The sequence below is a fragment of the Marmota flaviventris genome, chromosome 2 (assembly GCF_047511675.1).
Source record: "Marmota flaviventris isolate mMarFla1 chromosome 2, mMarFla1.hap1, whole genome shotgun sequence".
NCBI classification, from domain to species: Eukaryota; Metazoa; Chordata; class Mammalia; order Rodentia; family Sciuridae; genus Marmota; species Marmota flaviventris.
The window spans coordinates 175590689-175610306 of record NC_092499.1 but is presented as its reverse complement, the minus strand read 5'-3'; positions in this window follow the sequence as shown (position 1 = coordinate 175610306).

Below are 19618 nucleotides of genomic sequence, written 5' to 3'. Positions count from 1 at the left end.
GACAGATAAAGTGTGTGACCCTGCCTGCCTTAAGCTGATCACCGCGTTATGGTTCTGATGGTCTTTGGGGTCATTTGCTTGGGCCCCCCGGCATTTGCACTTATTACCCAATAATAAGCCCTGCCCTATGCCTCGTTAGTGTGGGCAGCCCCTGGGCAGCTCCTGCCGGGAGGTCAGCGCACTGCATCTCCCCCACCATGAGTTCACAGCCCTTTCTGTCACTCCTGCTGCTGTCCCGGCCAGAACAGAGAGGACCTGGGCTGCTCGCCTGAGGACTTTCCTTTTCCTTAGGAGAGAAGGACATAGGCTGTGGGGTCAGAGAGACCCAGTGCCCTCTCTGTGACAAACCCCAGTCTTCGCATCTGCAAATGGGGGTGGGGGGTATCAGCTCCCCTCAGTGTCCCCTGAGACAGCAGCCTTTAAAGGGCCTGAAGTTCCTTGAAAGAGGACGGGTCTTCTGGCCTCTCCCCTCCTCGGTGATATTTCTACACGGGCGTCAGCCATGGGCTCAGAGGAGCAGCGAGCATTTTTATTAAAAAAGCCAGCACGGAATAATAATGGCTTGATTTAACGTCGCAATTATCTCTCTGAGCACTTTATCGCATATGATTATCCCTATTTGATAGAAGAGGAAATGGGAAAAGGTAGAAATGAAGTCACTTGTTTAAGGTCACATCATGAGTCAGGAGGGAAGTGGAGACAGAGCTGAGGCTCCCACACTGGCTGCAACTCCCCGGAGGAGCTGGCAGTGTCTCGGTGGTCCCCCAGGGACAGCCACCCTGCGGGCCAGCACGACTGGGCCACTGCCATGTCCCAGGCCCCCTACATGCCAGATGGACCCCGGAGGTCAGGGACTAATATTATAGCTCAAGGTCTAGGGGCCAGTGCAGGTCCTGACGCAGTCCCTCCAAGGTCGCAGAGCACCGAGTGGCAGGGATGGAACTGGTCCAGGGCACCCTCCTTATCGGGCCAAGCCCTTTGCTATACATTTGATCTCAATTATTTTATTTTTGCCTCCAGTGGATGGGGTGCAATTAGCCCCATTTTCTAGGAAAAGAGAGGCTCAGAGAAGGGAAAGGATTTAGCCAAGGCCCAGAAACCAGGGAACAGCAGAATGAGGCAGAAGCACCCCAAGAAGTCACAGAGGCTCAGGTCCACACGAAGGTCTTCCTGATACCTGCCAAGCTCTCACATTCCTCAAGATGAAACCATTTCAGGAGATTTTACTTCAACATAAAATAGAAAGTGCATCTTTGTGGGTCTCCAGGGGGCAGGCAAAGATGGACCCGAGACAGAGAAACTGTGTCCTTATTAGGCGTTCGGGTCATTGACCCGATGGATGACCGACTAGCAGGGACGGGGCCCAGGTTCTGCACAGAAAGCAAAACCACCGCCTCGTGCAGCAACCCTCAAACCACAGGACGCAGGACAAGGGTCTCACCTCAAGGGTCGGACACATTTGCTGTGCAGAAGCCAAAGATAACGGTGGCCCTGACGCTGTGGTCAGGGTGTGATCACCAGCTGCAGGGTAAAGGGTGCTTTTCCAATGGCAGGATCTCTGTGGAATCCTCACCCTTTTGTCCTTTGTGCCATTAAGTGCTGGGGAGAAGGGCAAAGGAGGGCCACCAGGGAGATGAGGAGAGACGGAGGGAGGCGGAGAATAGAGACAGACACAGAGAGAGGGGCCAAAAGAGTGACGTCCATGGGACTCACACAGCCAAGTCTAAAGACACCTAGAAGAGCAGACAGAGGGGCAGCCGACCAGGACAGCAAATGCAGATGACAGAAAGAGAGAGGGGGGAGGCTGCATGGAGGGGGAGGAGGGAGGTGACAGAACGAGGGACAGGGAGAGAGCGGGGAGGAAGCTGGCTTTGAATCAGGAGGCTGGCCTGCCGTGGGAGCCACAGATGTCCATAACTCCCCCCAGTCCTTTCCCCAAAGAGGCCAGAGACCTAGCCACATAATAACTGCTCAGTAAACACCCATCGAACTAAATTGAATCACCCAGGAATAAGACAGGGGGCAAGGACAGTTCAAGCCACTGCATGGACAAACAGTCCCTGCAGCTTGTGGTCAACCGCTCTGGTCCGCAGAGTGCACTGGTGGACTGAGGAAGGAGCCCCGGCGCCAGGCCCCGAGGCTTTGTCTCTCCTGTGGAGAGCCTCAGCGGAGACTGGAGGTCCAGCATCAGAGGACCCCATCTCGAGGGGCTGACCTGGGTCCACCTGGCTGCCCCGGGGCCGATGCTCACTGGCCAGCTCTGCCTCACAGAGACCCTCTGAGATTAACCCCCCTCTTCTAGGCTGCAATGAGAACGCTGAGGGGGGCGGCCTGGGGACCACACTCTCTCAGGACGGCGCTGACATCAAACCAGCGGCTATTGATCCTTCGCAGAATGATGGATGGGGACTAATAAATACAGCGATTGTATAAGAATAACCCAGGGAGGAGGGCATGGGGCGGGCGGGGAGGATCGATCGGGAGGAGACCTGGTGGCCCAGATGCCGTGGATGGAGAAATGAGGTCCTCTGTTGAGGTGGACAGAAAAAAAAATACAGGTGTTCGATCCGGTTTCCATCCAGAGCAGGATGGAGGGGGAAGGTGGAGGAGATCATGAAAGATGGAGGGGGAGGTCCAACCCTGCCATTTTAAAACTGAAGACTCCAACGGACTTGGCAGCATTTATTGAGTATCTACTGAATGCTGGGTGTATTCCAGTCTCCCAGTTATTGGAACCTCACAATAACCTCAGGGAGTGAATAGTATTATTATCCTCATTGTCTAGGTGAGGAAGTTAAGACTCAGAGAAGGATAGCTACCATCCCAAAGTCACACAGCCGATGAGGGCTGGGATCTGGAGCTTGAACCCAGCACTGTCTCAGGTGTTGTCATTTAGATGCTCTATTATGGGAAATCCCTGGCTCTCAGGAGTTTCAAGAAACTGATGACCAGTTCCTCAAACAGCCCAGAACCATTCCTCTGCCCGTTCCCCTGTCAACCTGTCAAAATGGACTGGGTCCCACCACACGGCCTCAGGAACCACCAAGACATCCCACTCCCAGCTGCCAGTGGAGACAGTGGAGACCAGGGATGTGCCTGCCCCCGTCACACCCAGCACCAGCGGGGCAAAGCCGTGGGCTCAGAATCGTGTGGGTAAATGCGAACCTCCCCCGGGCAGTGCCACTCACCGGGCTGGGGCTGCTGCAGGAGCTCCCCACGCAGATCTCAAAGCCGGGAGGTGAATGACCTGGGAAGACAGAACAAAAGGCAAGGTGGGGTGGGCCTGGGGGGGCGAAGGTGAGGGGAAGGAGGAGGAGGGTGCACCGCAGAGGGGTGGGGGCGCGTGGAGGCGAGGCCCCCGGGAGCACAGGAGCATTGACGTGGGGAGAGGCTTTGCAATGATCTCCACAGCGATGCCTGTCAAATCAGAAAGACAAGCCTGGTATGTTTTACCAGAAAGATGGTAACAAGGACTTTCAGTCTGTGGGAGGGGAACTGAAATGAGATCCAATAACCTAAAGAGCTTGTTTCCCCCTGGGAAGCTTGGAGGCTTAATTAAGGCGTGTTTGTAAAGCTTGGGAGATTCTCAGAAAAAGACACTCAGGGAAAAGTAAGAGCTTGCAGAACTGTCTATGCAACCTTGAAGTTATCAACTGGCTTTGTTTCCTTTCTTTCTTTCTTTCTTTTTTTTTTTTTTTTAATTTTCTTTTCTGAAGCTCACCGCTATTTGCCGGAGTCCAACTTCCAGATTCTATAGGACTTCCTTTGAATGTGGGCATCTTCACCAGAGAGCAAGTGGCTTTGATTTGGAGCTACCACCCCTGCCTAACTCAGCTGCCTCCGGCTGTAATTTACATGAAAGCAACAAGTCCTTTCAAAGTAAAATAGACACGAAAAATCCTGCTCAGCCTGGGTTTCCGGGCATCTTGTCATCGTGCCCCCCCCCCCCCCACAACTCCCTCCAACAAAACAACCCCAAACTTCATTCCGTGTAAAATTACGTCAAAGGAAGCTGCTCACATCAGCACCTTATCAGCAATTAAAAGCCATCAGAAAAGAAGGCAAGGGCTGAACTTGGTGGTAACACTGATGTACATGATACATGGTAAATGCCAGCACCCTGAATCTTATTAATGTCCCAAGCCCTTGTTCTCTAAGTCCAGCGAGGATCGCTGACCTTTAAAATCACCCTGATTAGCGAAACCTCTCTTGTCCTCCAGCGAGGGGCAACCCGTTTTCCCCGCACCCCGGAAATTGGCGTGGGAAACTCTGTGTGGCAGAAGGCAAGCAGAAGAAGACCCCGTAACTGAAACCAAGGACCCCTCTGGGGAGACAGCTACCTGTGTCAAGCAGGACTGTTCAGGGAGAGGGAGATACCGAAGTGCAGCCAGCCCCTCTCCAATCTGGCTTTAGTAAACTGGCCTCAAAACTGTAACTCCCTTTCCAGACAATCAGACCCAAATCCGCAACCCCCAGCCCAAGCCCCTACCCTCTCCGGATGCAGAGGACCAGAGGTACCCAAATAAAACCAAGAGCAGGAATTCCAGCACTGCTTCCGGAACTCACCTGTGTGCTGCTTTGTTCCTGGGCGGCTTCTGGGGCAGCAGGTTGTGTGGTGGTGGCAGGTGGCTGGTCCCAGACTCGGGGGCTGCCCTGACTCCACCTCAGAGGTGCCAAGGAGGCAGCTGTGAGCCCCTTCGAATGGCAGTCTGGTGCCTCGTCCCCCCTTTTATGGACTAGAGCCTCCCCCTGTCGCTCAGTCCTCGCTGAGCACAGGCTGCTGGGAGCCAATGGGGAAGTAGCTCAGAGCAGTCAAGAGCTCAGGCCCCCAGGCCCTTCCACTCAACTCCCAGCCGACACAATAGCTTCTCTTTCCGAGATGTGGAGGAGGAAGCAGTGTTGGGGGGTGGGGGTGGATTCTGGGTGTAGTGCTGTTTGTCACTTGAAATCCGGCCACTTGAGCGTTGGAAGCGTTTCCAGGAGAGTGTCACAGGAAAAAAAAAAAAAGAGACAGAGGTAGGGGAAGACAGAGACAGAAAGAGTTAGAGAAAAGACAGACCGGGAAAGAGAGGGAGAGAGCCAAGCAGAGACCCACAGCCAGGCGGGTACCGAGACAGATGGAGAGACAGAGAAACAGCAAAATAGAACTGGAAACAGAGAGAGAGACCTGGGAGCCTGGCAGACAAAGCTGGGGAGATAGAGAGAGACCAAGACCCAGGGGATGGGATGGGGACACACAGGCACAGGTGGAAACAGAGAGGGATGCAAACACAGGGTGGAGGGACTAACTGGGGTGCAGAAGCCGAGAGCCTCCTGATAATGAAGAGGGAGGGGATGGGAACAGCAGAGGAAGCCGGCAGACACGTGTGTCGCCCTGTGTCAGTGCCGTGGCAGCACCTCGCCGGCTGTGGCATGCGTGTGCTGGAATGTTTTCGTGTGCGCATGTTGCCTGCAAGTGCCAGTTGACTCCGGTACATGCCCAAGCCCGTGCCAGGCACACTACTCCTGGCAGAAGCTGTCTTTCCCGAAGCCAGAAGCTGGGGTTGAGCTTTCTCTGGCAGAGATGCAAAAGGCGTCCCGCGAATCCCCCTCAAAATGTGGCTGCGATGTGCCTTTGCACGCGCTCCGGGTGGGGAGTGGGGGGCACACCCACCTGTGTCCCCTCTGCCCGGGCCAGCAGCAGCTTGAAGGCTGTACTCTGCGTGGCTACAGATACCTTCCAGAACACAGAGGGACTCGGAGTTTGGAAGGAAACTTGTTCCTCTTCTCAAGTCAACGGCAGATGAGTGGTCTGGGGGGGAGGCTGGCGGGGCTGCCCAGTCTGTGGGCACCTATGCTGCACCCAGCAGTGAGCTAAAGTTGCTGAGTTCCATCTTCATGACCTGGCCAGATAGGCAACGGCCTTCCCATCATGCAGAAGAAGAAAGACTTGAGAAGCAGACTTGAGAGCTGAGAAACTTGCCCAAGAACACACAGCAAGTCAGTGCCCAAGTGAGCATTGATAACCAGGCCCCAGCTGGGCGTGCATGTCTGTAAGCCCAGTGGAGGCTGAGGCAGGAGGATGGCAGGTTCAAGGCCAGCCTCAGTAGCTTAGCAAGTCTCTAAGCAACTTAGCAAGATCCTGTCTCAAACAAAACAAAACAAAACAAAAACCTCTGGGGATATGGCTCAGTTGTTAAGCACCCCTGGGTTCAATCCCTGGTTCAAAAACAAACACCCAAGCCCCCAAGTCCTGCTTCCTTCTCTACCTGTCCCTGGGCAGGAAGGTTAGAATCTGCTCAGTCTGAGACCTGGGGCCCAGGAGTGTCCTTCTCTGGGAGTCCATTTCTCCACTTTAAAAAGTGGGTTTGTTTTCCAGTTCTGTCTCTTGCAAGTGATGCCGCCTGAGCCAGGTTAGTGACTTCAGCCTCGGTTTGTTCATCTGTAAAATGGGGACAAAGCCTCCAGCTGGTTGGGCTCTTGAAGAGTAAAACGAGGACACGGCTGACCCTGGGTGAGAGCTCCGTCGCCAGTGTCCCTGTGATTGCTTATTCATTCCAGTGCCACCATGCACAGCTTCCCCAGGGTGTCACCCTCTCCCTGTCCTGGGTCATTATGCTCTTCATAGAAGAAGGACAGAAGGGGCCGTTCTCTGAGCTCCTAATACATCTCAGGCCTTGCCAGCCATTTCGTTACGTCCTCACCAAAAGCAACCCGTGGTGTGGACACCACGATGTCCTCAGGCAGATAGGGCAGCTCAAGTTCAGGGAGGGAGGAGTCACAGCCGCAGCACCATCCCCTCTACCCTTGAGACCGCCCCCCCACTTCCAAAGAGGCCTCCTCTGCCCCACGCCTGGCTTTCCCTCCCCACCTGGGCGCGTGGGCTCCGACAGGCAGGTGCCCTGGACGGAAGCCCCTCTCCCCAGCCCTAGCGGCTGATGGCTCCCCAGGATCCTTGGCCTCATCTCAGGTGGCTTCCTGGCTGGCAGCCTGAGGACTCCGTGGAGTCTATTCACTGTCACCCTGGGGAGCTGCTGCGTGTCCCCAAGGCCCAGTCCTCCCGGCAGCCGCTCTCCAGCCTCCGAAGTCCCCGCTGCCCAACCTCTGCCTCTGCAAGCTCCTGGTGAAGGTCCTGGGGGCAGGTCGATGGCCTCCACCCTGGCCGTTAGCAGGCTGGAGGGACAGAGGAGCCGGGGCCTCTCAGGACCACTATTCATTAAAAAGAGAAGTAGGACGTGGAGAGTGGGGACACTCGTGCCTAATCCTGCTTCAACCACAAATGTCTAGTGTCCTCCACCTCCGGGATCTGTCGCCAGCCTCCAGGGCACACAGTTCACGCATCTCCTTTCCGTCTCCTCCCGCGATGTCCTCTACGCACACATGTGGGACAGGGATGGCCTTCCCCTCGTCCTAGAGAACCTTGACCTGGAGCTCAGGACTCTCGGGGTCAAGGTCAGGGGCCCAGGCAGCAGCACAGGAGGAACCCCAGGCTCTGCAGGGCTCACGCACGCCTGACTCCAACCCCCTGCTGACTCGCCGCGTGACAACGGGGGACACGTCGCCTCTCTGAGTCATCTTCTGAAGGCAGGAGAATGGGTCTGGCTTTGTACCGTTGTCAGGACTGATTCCCAGGCTCTGTCCTGCTCCCTGCCTGTTCTCTGTGCATGACGTTGTCGAGATCCCAGGGTGGGCAAAAAACAGAAGGAAAAACTTGAGGTGACAGCCGTCCAACCATCGGCTACAAAGAACACGGCAAAGCAAAAGCCAAACGCACAATAACAAAACTTTAAAACAAAGCCACCATCTTCTTTTCTTTCTTCCTTTCTTTCTTGCTTTCCTTTTTGGTACTGGGGATGGAACCCAGGGACGCTCTACCACTGAGCCACATCCCCAGCCCTCTTTATTTTATTACAGGGTCCTGCTCAGTTGCCGGGCTGGCCTCGAGCTTGCAATGCTCCTGCCTCAGCCTGGAAGTACTACCTGGGATCAAGCCGCAAGCCGGCATCTCTTAAAGGCTTCCTCCGTGCAGGGTCCTGTTGCAAACCCTCTATGTTTATCAACCACCCTGCAATCAGAAGAGATTCCTACTCCCACTCTACAGATCAGAAAACAGAGACCAGGAAAAGTAAAGTCACTTGCATGAATCCAGGCAGCTAGAAAGGGGCAGAGGGCAGCCTGAAGCCACCACGATGTGTCGCTCCCTGCTTCTGCCTGGTGCTGAAGCTCCCTGTGTGTCCTGTACTCACCTGAGGTCCTGGAGCAGCAGGCCACACAGATCACTAAGGACGTGGGCCGAAGGTGGTCCCCTCCTTGGTCAGCTTCATGTCTCCCGGGTCCCTGTGCATGCTGAGATGCATCCATGGGAAGGCCAGAGACCCCCCAGGGGCCTGGATGGGGAGAGCAGGCCAGACCCCCGCTGCCCCAGATGTGTGTGTGTTCAGCTGTCCTGGGAGGAGTCAGGAGCTGTGTTCGCATCTTTCTGTTTCCTTTTTAAAAAATTGTACATCTTTATGGGCTACAATATGATGGTTTGGTATTTTTTTACATTTATATATTGTGTATTGATCGACTCGACATATTTAGGTTATCCATCATCTCATGCATTTATCATTTGCTTGTGATGTGGGCATTCAAGACCTCTCTTCTAGCTGTTTTGAGTTTAATAATACAATATTGTTGGCTGTAGTCACCCTTCTGGGAAACAGTACGCCAGAACTTATTCCTCCGATCTGGCTGTGACTTGAAGCCCTTAACGATCTCTCCCTGTCTCCCCTTACCCTCCCTGGTTCTGAGTTTAGCTAAACTAAATCAGATGCCCTAGATGCTTGAGGTCATGCGGTTTTTCACTTGGCATGTCCTCCAGGTTCATTCAAGTCGCAGCAATCACCCCCACTGCCCGCCCATCCTTTTTTATGGCAGATGAGTGGTCTGGGGGGGGGGAGGCTGACGGGGCTGCCCAGTCTGTGGGCACCTATGCTGCACCTGGCAGTGAGCTAAAGTTGTTGAGTTCCATCCTCGTGACCTGGCCAGATAGGCAGAAGAAGAAAGACTTGAGAAGCTGAGAAACTTGCCCAAGAACACACAGCAAGTCATTATATATGCATACCACATTTATATCAGTTTTCATGAGTCTTAATCACAATGGACAAAAGGTAAAAACATACCAACAGATGAAGGGATAAATACAATGTAGTTGAGTCACAAAAAAAAGTTCTAACCCACGCTGCAACCTGGATGCACCTGGAAGACACCGTGCTAAGTGAAACAAGCCAGAGACCAAAGAGCCAATCCTAGCACGGGTGCATTCCTGTAGACAGCAGGAGCTGGTCACGGGCCGTCAGAGGGAGCTATTGCTTAAACAGTCTGGAGACCCTGGGATGCTGGAAAAGTTCCGGAACTGGATAGGGTGGTGGTGGCACGGCCTTATGAACGTATTTCATATCGCTGAACTAGACACTGAATATGGTGACAGAGTACATTTCATGTTGTGTATATTTTACCATAACTTTTTCTCTTTTTTAACAATAAAAGAGTGGATGTGGGTGGAGGAAGCAGCTCAGTGGCGGAGGCCTTGCCTGGCACGTGCGAGGGTCTGATCCCAGCCCTGCAGGAACAAGCAGCCACGAGAGCCACGCCATCATCACACAACTAGGAAGAAGAAACCAGAATGCAAGCCCTATGGTGGTCTCCTTGAAGCCAAGGGTCCCTTGTCCTCAGGAAACTTCCCCTCTTCCCTGTGTCCTCCTGCTGGTGAACATTTGGCGCATCTTCACGAAGAGACTGAGGTTGCCACGACAGGGTGGATCCAACGAAAATGGAGGAACTGGTGGAACTGGAGACCTGCCCTGGGAGTGGGAGGTCAGTGGGACCTGCTGACAGGCGGGATGCAGGGACGGGTAAGAGGGGGTGAAGAGACACCAAGGACTTGAACTTGACTGAAGGGGGAATGGGCTACTGACGCGGGGAAGACACAGATGGCGCGTAGCTGTCCCCGGCTGCAAGGAACCCCTGGATTTCCAGGGGGACGGACAGAGGGCAGAGCTGGGGGGTGGAAGGGCGCTCCAGGCAGAGGGAACAGCCAAGGCAGAGTCGGGAGGCAGAGCAGACAGGCTCCATGGAGACCTCGGGCACTGGAGGAGTCCAGTGGGGCTGCAGCAGAGGCGACTGGGAGGGAGAGGACCCGCACAAGTCTAGGCCAGCAGGAGAAGGGGGCGCGGAAGGCTCCAGAATGCTGAGTGTCTCTGAGCCTCCAGGATAATCCGACACTCCTAAATGTCCTATGTGCAAAATCTGGCCCCTTCCCCTCTCCACCCTCGTCACCTCCTGCCACCATGTTCTCCAGCCACTCAGACTTCATTAGATCCCCTCCCTTCTCATATTCCTTCTCCTCTGCACGCGCTGTTCCCCTGCCTGGACACCGTTCCCTTCCTGTTTGCATCTAGACTTCAACTCAGATGTTGCCCCTGAGCAACGACTTTCCTGCCCGATCCAAGGAGTGACTTCCTGTGTCTTACCACATGGCCACTTTGCAATCTCTGTCTGCCGGCCTCAGTTAGACCAGAAGCTCCGGGAGGGTGAGGACCGAATCAGGTTGCTCCAAGCTCTAACAGCAGCAGCCAACCCGGCCTCAGACGTGAATGAATGGATGGTGGATGGGTGGATGGATGAATGGATGGATAAGTGAATGGATGAATGGGGGGGTGGATGATGGATAAGTGAATGGATGGATGGATGGATGTCGAATGAATGAATGGATAAATGAATTAATGGATGGATGGATGTACTGATGGATGGATGGATGGATGATGAGGTATTAGAGCACTCACACTCATTCATTCGACAAATATTTGTCACATGCTAGTTACAGTTTGGATTCTACTCTGTGCTGAGACTAAACCGAGGAGAGAGCAGACAGGATCCCTGACCTCCTAAAACTCACAGTCTATCTGGGAACAGATGCACTAATAGCCATGCAAATAAATATGTAATTACTGATAGGGTAGGCTCTAAAGAAAAAAATGCAGGAGTCTCTAAAAGTATTTACTAAGGAACATGCCCAACCCAGAGGTCAAGATAGACTTCTCTGCAGAAGGGAGCTTTGGAACCAGGATCTAAAAGAGAAATAGGAGTCAAACATAGGAGCCATAGGAGAGATTTCCAGGAATGTGGAACGGACGTGCAAAGGTCCTGAGGCAAGAGGTACATGGAATTGGAAAAGGGCCTGAGAGCTAGAATGTGGAAACTAAACAGGGGTGAAAGGAAGGGGCAGGGACCAGACATTCAGGACCTTACAGATCACTGTGAGTCCATCCTTTAAGAACGCTTTTTGCTTCAAGTGGCAAAAACCCAAGTGAAGAATCTGGAAATAGAAACGCATTTATTGGTTGCTTAGCCTGAGGTTAAGGTTAGAGGTTAAGATTTACAGTCTCTGCATTGGCCTGGAAGTTCATGATCTTCTCAGAGACCAAATCACTTGGGAAAGACCTGAGTCATTCTTCCCTTCTCTCCCCACTCCCCAATATTGTTGACTTTTGTCCCCAGGCTGGTTGCTCCGTGGTTCAATGATGACTATCACAGTTTGAAGCATCAGGTGCTCAGGCACCTCCCCTGGATGCAGGTGAGGAGGTGAGAGAAGGGCAGGGCCGCCCTTACGCTAACCAGGGGTTGGCTTGGCTGCGGCAGAGACAAGCAGCCATGTCTATGGGAAGAACTTTGGTCTTCATCCCAAGAGCATCTGGAGGCTGTTGAAGAAGCTGGGCTTTCACAGTGAGGTGCTAAGACACAGCGTGTGTCTCCCGAGGCTCACTCCCTCCTCAGGATGCTCAGGGTCATGGCTGAGGAAGCAGGAGGCAGTCAGAGAGAACGGTGCTATTGGTAGGACTCCCTGTTCTCACCAGGCGAAGAGCTTCAAGCTACCAAGCCTGGCAACAAGGCTGGGCAACCCTCTAAGCTGCCAGGATCTGCTGAACCCCAGGCCAGGCAGACACAGCACGGACTGGCTTCTAGCCCGAGCTCCTAACCATGTGCTATTTCCTGGGCAGAAACATGCTCATCTCCCCGAGAGAGGAAAGCTCTCTTGTGGAATGAGGTTATGAGATTGTGTTCTTTTCCTAACCATGAATTCAGAGTCCTGGTAGCCCATGGGCAAAACCTCCCCTTCTCTCCTATCTAGTCTCAGCTGGCTGTGCTGCTCTCCCACCCCGTCTGACAGTGACTGTCTGTCTATTTGGCACCCATCTCTCTGCCAAGTCATCTCCGGGTACTATCTCCTTTAATCCTCCTGGCAAACCAACAAGGTAGGTGCCATTTTTTTCCCTTCATCTGTAAGAACAAGAAACTGAATTTGGAGACGTAGAGACTTGCCTAAGATCACACAGCTCATATGTGGAATAGACCCCAAGTTTATCTCGCTCCAAAGCCCAGTCTTTGAACAACCACCTCACTGGGGGCAAGCTGATACCTAAAAGTGGCAAATGCATTCATTATACGATTCACCAAGGGTTAGCCTGTGCAAGCCACAGTGCCAAGAACAGGGATCAGTGCCCTTTCCACAAGCCTATTAGGTGAGTACAGTAAATCTCACTTTGCAGATGAAAAAACTGAGGCTCAGAGAGCTAAAGTGACTTCCCAGCAGCACAGCAGGTTCCTGGAGGAACCATAACTTGCAGGAAGTTTAGCTCCAAAGTCTGAGCTCTGTTCTGCTATGTCACACTCACCCTCTATCCTCCCCAGTCATCTAGGGGCAATCCCTGAACAAGACTCCAACTAGCACCTGTCAAGGAGAAGGGACAGCAGTTCACTGAGCACCTGCTATGTTCCAGGATTCATGGCCCCACCTCTGGAGCAATGCCCTGGATCTCTGCCACCAGTCAAACAGTAGGTCAGTGGTGGGGGTGGATGTCGGGTCTAGACTTCACCGCACAATGATGTGGAAGGATTTTACCCAAGTGACAAAGAGAAAGCCCCTAAATCTCAAGCCACTGAGACTTAATCATAGCCCCCTCACGTCCAAGCCCTGCTAACTGCTAGGTGTGTCTCCCGAACTATCTCATTCACCCATTGCAACCTACGAAGTCACTATCATCTCCACATTGCAGACAAGGGGACAGAGCTGAGGGCTGTAGAGTCACTTGCTTGAGATTGCCCAGTCCATCTGTGGGGGCAGGACAGCACCCCAGTGTGTGGCCTCCAAAGCTGCCTCCAAGCCTCCAGTTCTAGAGTTGCTCAGCACCTGCAGGAGGAGGACAGATGCACCCAGGAAGCCTGGATACGGGATCTGAAGCCAGACCCTTGATCTAGGAGATGCTCCCCCCGTCCCATGAGCTCCACGAGGACATCACTCCTAAGAACAGCTCTTCACACCAAGCAAGCTTTTTTTATTTTTTTCCAAAAGGGGAGGTTACATAGCTTCTTCTGGGTCCGCAAAGTTTAGTTTCTCCTTAAGCATGTTGAACTAACAAGTTGTGGCATTTGTGATGTCTCTGCTGTTAAACACCCCGGGTACCCACCACACAGGCCAGCCTCTCTGCTCCACACTCAAACATACAGCTGGGAAGACACAGGCTTGGCCCTCTAGGATCACAGTCGGGTGCAGTTTCAGTACACATGGAAAGATCCCAGAACATAGTAGGTGCTCAGTAAACAGGTGCTCAGTAAGCAGAGACAAGTGTGAAGTCATAGAAGAGAGGCACTGAAGCCAGTCTGTCACTATAGGAAGTCACCCAGGAGCTGGAGACAAAGGCTGGGGTTGAGGGCTGTGTGGGAGTGCTCCATGGTTATCATTAAAGAAACCAAGCCAGGGTTTTTTAAGCAGAAAGAAGGAAAGAAAAAGAGAGTGGAAGAGGGAGGGAGGGAGAGGAAGGAAGGAAGAAAGGAGGGGAAATTGACCATAGGGGATTAGACATTTAAGAAGGTGCTGGGGAGGAGGGTCACTGGAGAAGAAGTCATTCCAAGAATGATTTCCAGATCACAGCACGACTGTCCAGCCACCAGCCAGGAAGTGGTGAACAGGAGGCCGCTCCTGCAAATAGAGTTCAGGAGCCTACGACCACTAGATCCAGAGATCAGGACGGTGGGACCAGGGAGCCACCATGCGGCCATCACAACGGCCTCCCATGCCCATGGTGATGTCCCCTGAGCTCTGAGATGCTGCTACAGAAACCCCCCACCTCCAACACCGCTCCTGGTAGAGCAGAGTGTCACAGCCTCAGGAAGCTGTGCCCGTTTCATTTCCACCATCTAACCTCACACAGGTGCAGCTCACTGCACCCAGGCTGCAAGGGAGTGTGGGGAACAGGCTGAAGTCCCACCCCTGCCGTTCAGGAAGGCACGCTGAGAGGAGAGGGACGAGGGGATGGCGCTGAGGGCCAAGCAGGCACTCCTGCCACGTGTGGAAAGGAAAGCAATGGGTGTCCTGAGCGAGGTGGACATGTGCTGTGAATTTCCTCTTCTGTCCCCACCCAGAGGTCCTTTACCAGGTCAATATTCCCCAGGTGGTAGGGAGGCCACTCACAAAGACCTCTGTCCTGTGGCCCTCACAGAGTGGGGAGAATCTATCAGATCAGAGAATTCAAATTCTCTTTCTAGTGATGAGAAAATGGAGGTCCAGAGCAGAGAGCTGAAGTCTGCAGGCCACACAACCACGTGGCCACGCTGAGTTCAGAGCCTGGCTGGGGCTGGGAGTGGTGCCTGGTGTCATGATCCAATATAGTCTGGAGTGGTAGAAAATGTGGAGACTCTGGAATCAGACAGACCTGAGTTTTCTTTCTGACTCCACTCCACTTAACTGTGTGACCTTGGGCAAGTTACTTTACCTCTCTGAGCGCCAGTTTCCTCCTCTGCGAAATGAACATAACAGCAGCACAGTTATACTGACAGAAAATGCACAAGAAAGGGCTTATAACAGCTATGCTCTGAATGGCAGCCAGTGCACGCCGTCTACAATATCATTGTTAACATATAAGCTGCTATTATTATTAATAGTGGCTAATCTTCTAATTCAAGATTTAAAATGTTAAAGGTCTTACATGAGGTTTAACCCATGCTTCTTTTTCTTTTTCTATATCCTTAGAAGCTTCAAAAGACTTCCTTGTAACTGCTGCCCCACCCTAGCCTGCCATTCCCAGCCCGAGCCAGGTCCTAGCCACAGAAATGCAGCAGAGGGGACCCCAGATGGCAGGATTAGAGGTCGAGGTGACGGGGAAGAACTGGTTAACTTTAACTAAACAGCCTGGGTTCGTCTCTTTATAGAGGTTCTCCAAAATATGGCCTAGAGACCCACAAACACCCACAGGCCTTGTGACTAGAGTTAATCAAACACACACACACACACACACACACACTCACCCCTCATGTGCACAGACACACTTGAACACAGTCAAATATGTAGACCTCACCAGCACCCTAACCCTAGCCCTTGCCCTAGCCCTAATACTAACCCAACCCACAGAAACACAAGCCCCCTGAGGCCCGCACACAGCAACTACAGCAGCGCCCAGTAAACGCGGTACCCCCTCACGCTCCCTCCTGGCCTGTGACAACTGCGGGGAATGGGACAGCTGGGAACCGGTTCTTGACCTCCCTTTAACTAAGGGCTCGGCCTCTGCTTGGGACTCTCTGCAAGAGGCCCCGTCAGCCCAACACTGAGCCTTCAGTCCGGGTCTCATCTCAAAGGAGATCATGAATTCCCCAGATAGCTCCTCCCGCTCTGAGTCACCTCTATGAGCCCCTGTAATAATGGCACTCACGAAGGGAACTTTCTGCACCCCCAGTCCCTCCAGCAAGGCTCAGCACTGACGTGCTACTGGGGGAGGTGCGCCGAGCTTCCCACGGTTGAGGAAAGCAAGTGGAGGAGCTGCAGACACCCGCGCACGGCGCAGATCACCTTTAAATAAATCCCCACAGGGCTCCTCGGCAGCGCTGAAAAGTGCTGCGTGCCTCGTGAAGTTGTCACAGAACACGGTCTCTCCTTTCTTCTGCCTGCCTATTGAGAGAGGCACCCTGGGGTTGGATCCAAGATCTAAGTCTGATCGATCATCCGGACTCTGTATAACTGAGCAAGTCACTTACCTGAGTAAGGGTGTCTTTCTTGCTCAGCAGAATACAGTAGTTAAGAGCAAGCAAGGGATCCAGAGACAGACTTGCCTGTCTCTGTCTCTAAATCGCTGTGTGACCTTTGGCAAGTCACTTAATCTCTCTGGACTTCAATTTTGTTGTGTGTGAAATGGGTATGATAATGGCAATTCTTGCAGTTGTCAAAGCACGAAATCAATATACATAAAATGCTTATAACAGTCCCTAATATATATACAATGCTTGATAAATGCTAGTTGTTATTTTCATCATCACTACCTTCCAATATTTGGGGGAGGGTTAAGAAAAGTTAAGAATGAGATGTGTCAAATGATTAATTTTTGAAGATATGTAAGTGCTCATTTGATAATTACACATTAATTGTATGCACCAATTAAATTACTATAAAGGACTACACAAAGATGTACAATATTTTTAATAAAATATCAAAAAAAAAAAAAGAATAAGATGGTTCCATAAAAGGAGCAGAGATATCAGGTGCTACCAGTATCAAGGTCGGTTCTGTCAATGCAGGGGATTTCTTTTAACAGAATAATGAATTACATGCTAGAGATCCAGGAAAAAAAAATTAAGATGACAAATGACTCTGGGGTCACACAGAGTTGGGACTAAGTCCTGTTTTCTCTCTTATGCACTCTGTGAGCCTGGGAAAGACACTTAACCTTTCCAAGCTTCAGTTTGTCAACTGTCAGATGAATAAATGACTCTGTTAACACTTCTAAGAAGGTTGAGGACCCTACAGAAGGCAGGGTGTGTGAAATCCCTTTGCAACCCAAGACCAGGAAGGAGAGGACTCTTCTTGCCTGGTGGGGGGTCATGAGCAGGATGCAGGAGTCTCTCTATGGGGATGACGAAGCTCCTCCCCCTCGTGGAGTTGATGTGAGGCCAAGTTAAATTCTTGTTGAAGATGCTGGGAGGTGAAATTCCCTTTTTTAAGCTTCCTGGCAGGAATTAGCCCCTGCCCTTTTCCCTGGGGACTGACTAAAGGGGAATAGAGCCCCATTGGTGGAGGCTTCTAGATCACCTGTTACGCAGCCTGTGTAGACCACTGCTGCTCCCTATCTCTCAACGTGGAGAATGGGAAGGGCCAGAGTGAAGCGGCTTTGTCTCAGATTCTGCTGCCCAGAGATACTTCCTTGCCTTTAGACATTCTGGTTTAAGCCAGTGACTCATTTCCTCCTTTCCCCAGCAACTAGATCTGAGATTTGCATTAGACAGTGGTGCTGGGGTACATACAGTATGCACTCAAAAATTGTTGGCTGAATGAATAGTACATTTCTAGTTCTTACTGTCCTCGCTTTGTTAGATTTTTGGACCGGCAAGCTCTGTAAAGGCAAGAACTGTGCTCTAATTATGTTTGTCTTCCTGGTGGCATCTGGTGTTGGAACTTATCCATGGCAGGTATAGCAGGGACTGTCATTTTGTAAGTGTAGGCTTCTCTTCCAATCACTTTGCTTTGACCTCCTCAGGACCTGCAGGATCCAGACCTCTCTAATGTCCCCTTTGTTAAATCTGCTGCACTCACTCTGACCTCTTTGCTGTCCCTTAGACGTGCCATCTTGTCCCTACCTCAGGGATTATGCTGTTCTTATCACCTGTGCTTGAAATGCTGTCCACCTCCAATATGTACAGATCTATTGTTTGTCCTCCCTGCTGGAATGGAAGTCCTAGGAAGCCAGAGACAAGGGATTTATTGTACATGGAGAGCCTATCACAGTGCCAGGTCATGGTAGGCACTCAATAAATATTTATAGAATGAATGAATGAATAGCCAAAATATCAGCACGGTAAATACTGGTCAAAATGAATCCCCTAGCCAGTTGGAACACTCACCCAGCTCCAGCCTGTTTCTACCAGACCTGACCTCCCTCTGATTTTCCCATAGCCAGTTCTGACTCAGAGCTACCTACATTTTTGTGTGACAGACATGGATGAAATCAGCTGGAGGAGGCATCTATGACTATTACCTTGTCATTACCCAGCAACGGGCCGGGGAAAGGGTTCACCGATTTTCTAAAATGCTTTAAAGTAGGAATTTATGGGGACATGGGGTCCCAGTTCCTCCCTCATTGTGAAGATGATCGCTCTGTGGCTATTAAGAACATCTATCTGCCCAGGGTCTCGAGCTAGCAAGAAATGCCAAGTAGTGACAGCTGGAAAATATATATATATATATATATATATATATATATATATATATATCACATTTGGATTCCAAGAGATGGCAAAATGAAGATGTCACCAATCACCAGTGAAAAGTTGGCTCGTTCTTCCTCTCTCTACTCACTTCCCTTGGGCTCCATTTTCTGCCTCAGCACCTGCGCTACCTCATGCCGAGTAGCAGGAATTTGTTTTTCAGCACCACGGACAGCGATCGGCTGGCAGCCAGGGAGGCAGAGGGAGCCAGAACCCGGGGCTTCCATGCAGCCAAACAAATATTTACTGAGTACATCCTGGGGCCAGGCACACGAGAGAATACAGAGATTTTTGTGGTCTTGACCTTCAAATACCTTAATCTGTTCAAAGCACAACCTTCTCAGACTGATAAAGCTGGGGCGAGGCCCTGATCCCCCTGATACTTAAAAGTGGGGAGAATCAAAGGGAAGATGGTTTCCCTTGCTAAGGTTGTTGACTAAGTGCCCTGTGTTTGCATATATGTCACCTAATCTTCTCACTAGACCGCCACCTTCAAAGAACACAGGTACTGCACTGTCCTCTTCGATGCTGTATCCTGGGAGCCCATTGAGTTGCCTGGCACACGGTTGATAAAAAATCGTTTTTTCGCAAGGATGTGCAGATGAAAGAATTCTCACAAATTTTATTGTATTCTTTTCTCTTTACTTCTATTTTACAGATGAGAAACAAGCTCTGCGAGCTGCCTTCTCACAACAGATGTAAGTGGCAGAGGTTGCATCCCCCAATCCAGAGCCTCTCGGTTTCATGCGGGTACCCCGTGCCCAATAGGGCATTCCTGGAACCTGCGTCAAGTGACAGCCCGGCAGAGGCTGCCTGAAACCTTCACCCTCACTTTCTACTCAATCTGAAGTAAATCTCATTTTTCTTTCTGGCCTCAATTTTTCTCATATATAAACTAAAGAAAGAGAGGTCGGAAGCCCCTACTCCTTTCCCTCCCCGGGGGGTCCCTGGTTTGTAGGGAGCCTCTGGATTGTGCTTCTATCTGTTGCAGTTGGGTAGGGCACCAGCAGGGGGCGCAAAGAAACGGGTCAGAACCGCCACCTCTTGCCTCTGCAGGGCGTCAAATGAGAAGTATATTGATATCCTAACAGACCCTGGGCTTCTTTTTCATCTTTCTTCTATCACCAGAATGTGCATGCAAGCCGTGCAGGCTCTCTTCTTTTCTGAGCGCAACAAATGAACTTCAACCCCTCTCGAGAAGTGAGTAAAGAGACCGCCGCAGGACACAGAGACTGTGGAGTGAGGCTGCGGTGACTTATCGCCCAGGAACCCACTGGTTGAGTAACTTTGGACAAAGCCTCGAGCAAAGATAACTGTTTAAATGGCTGCGGCAGCGGAAAAATCAGTTTGG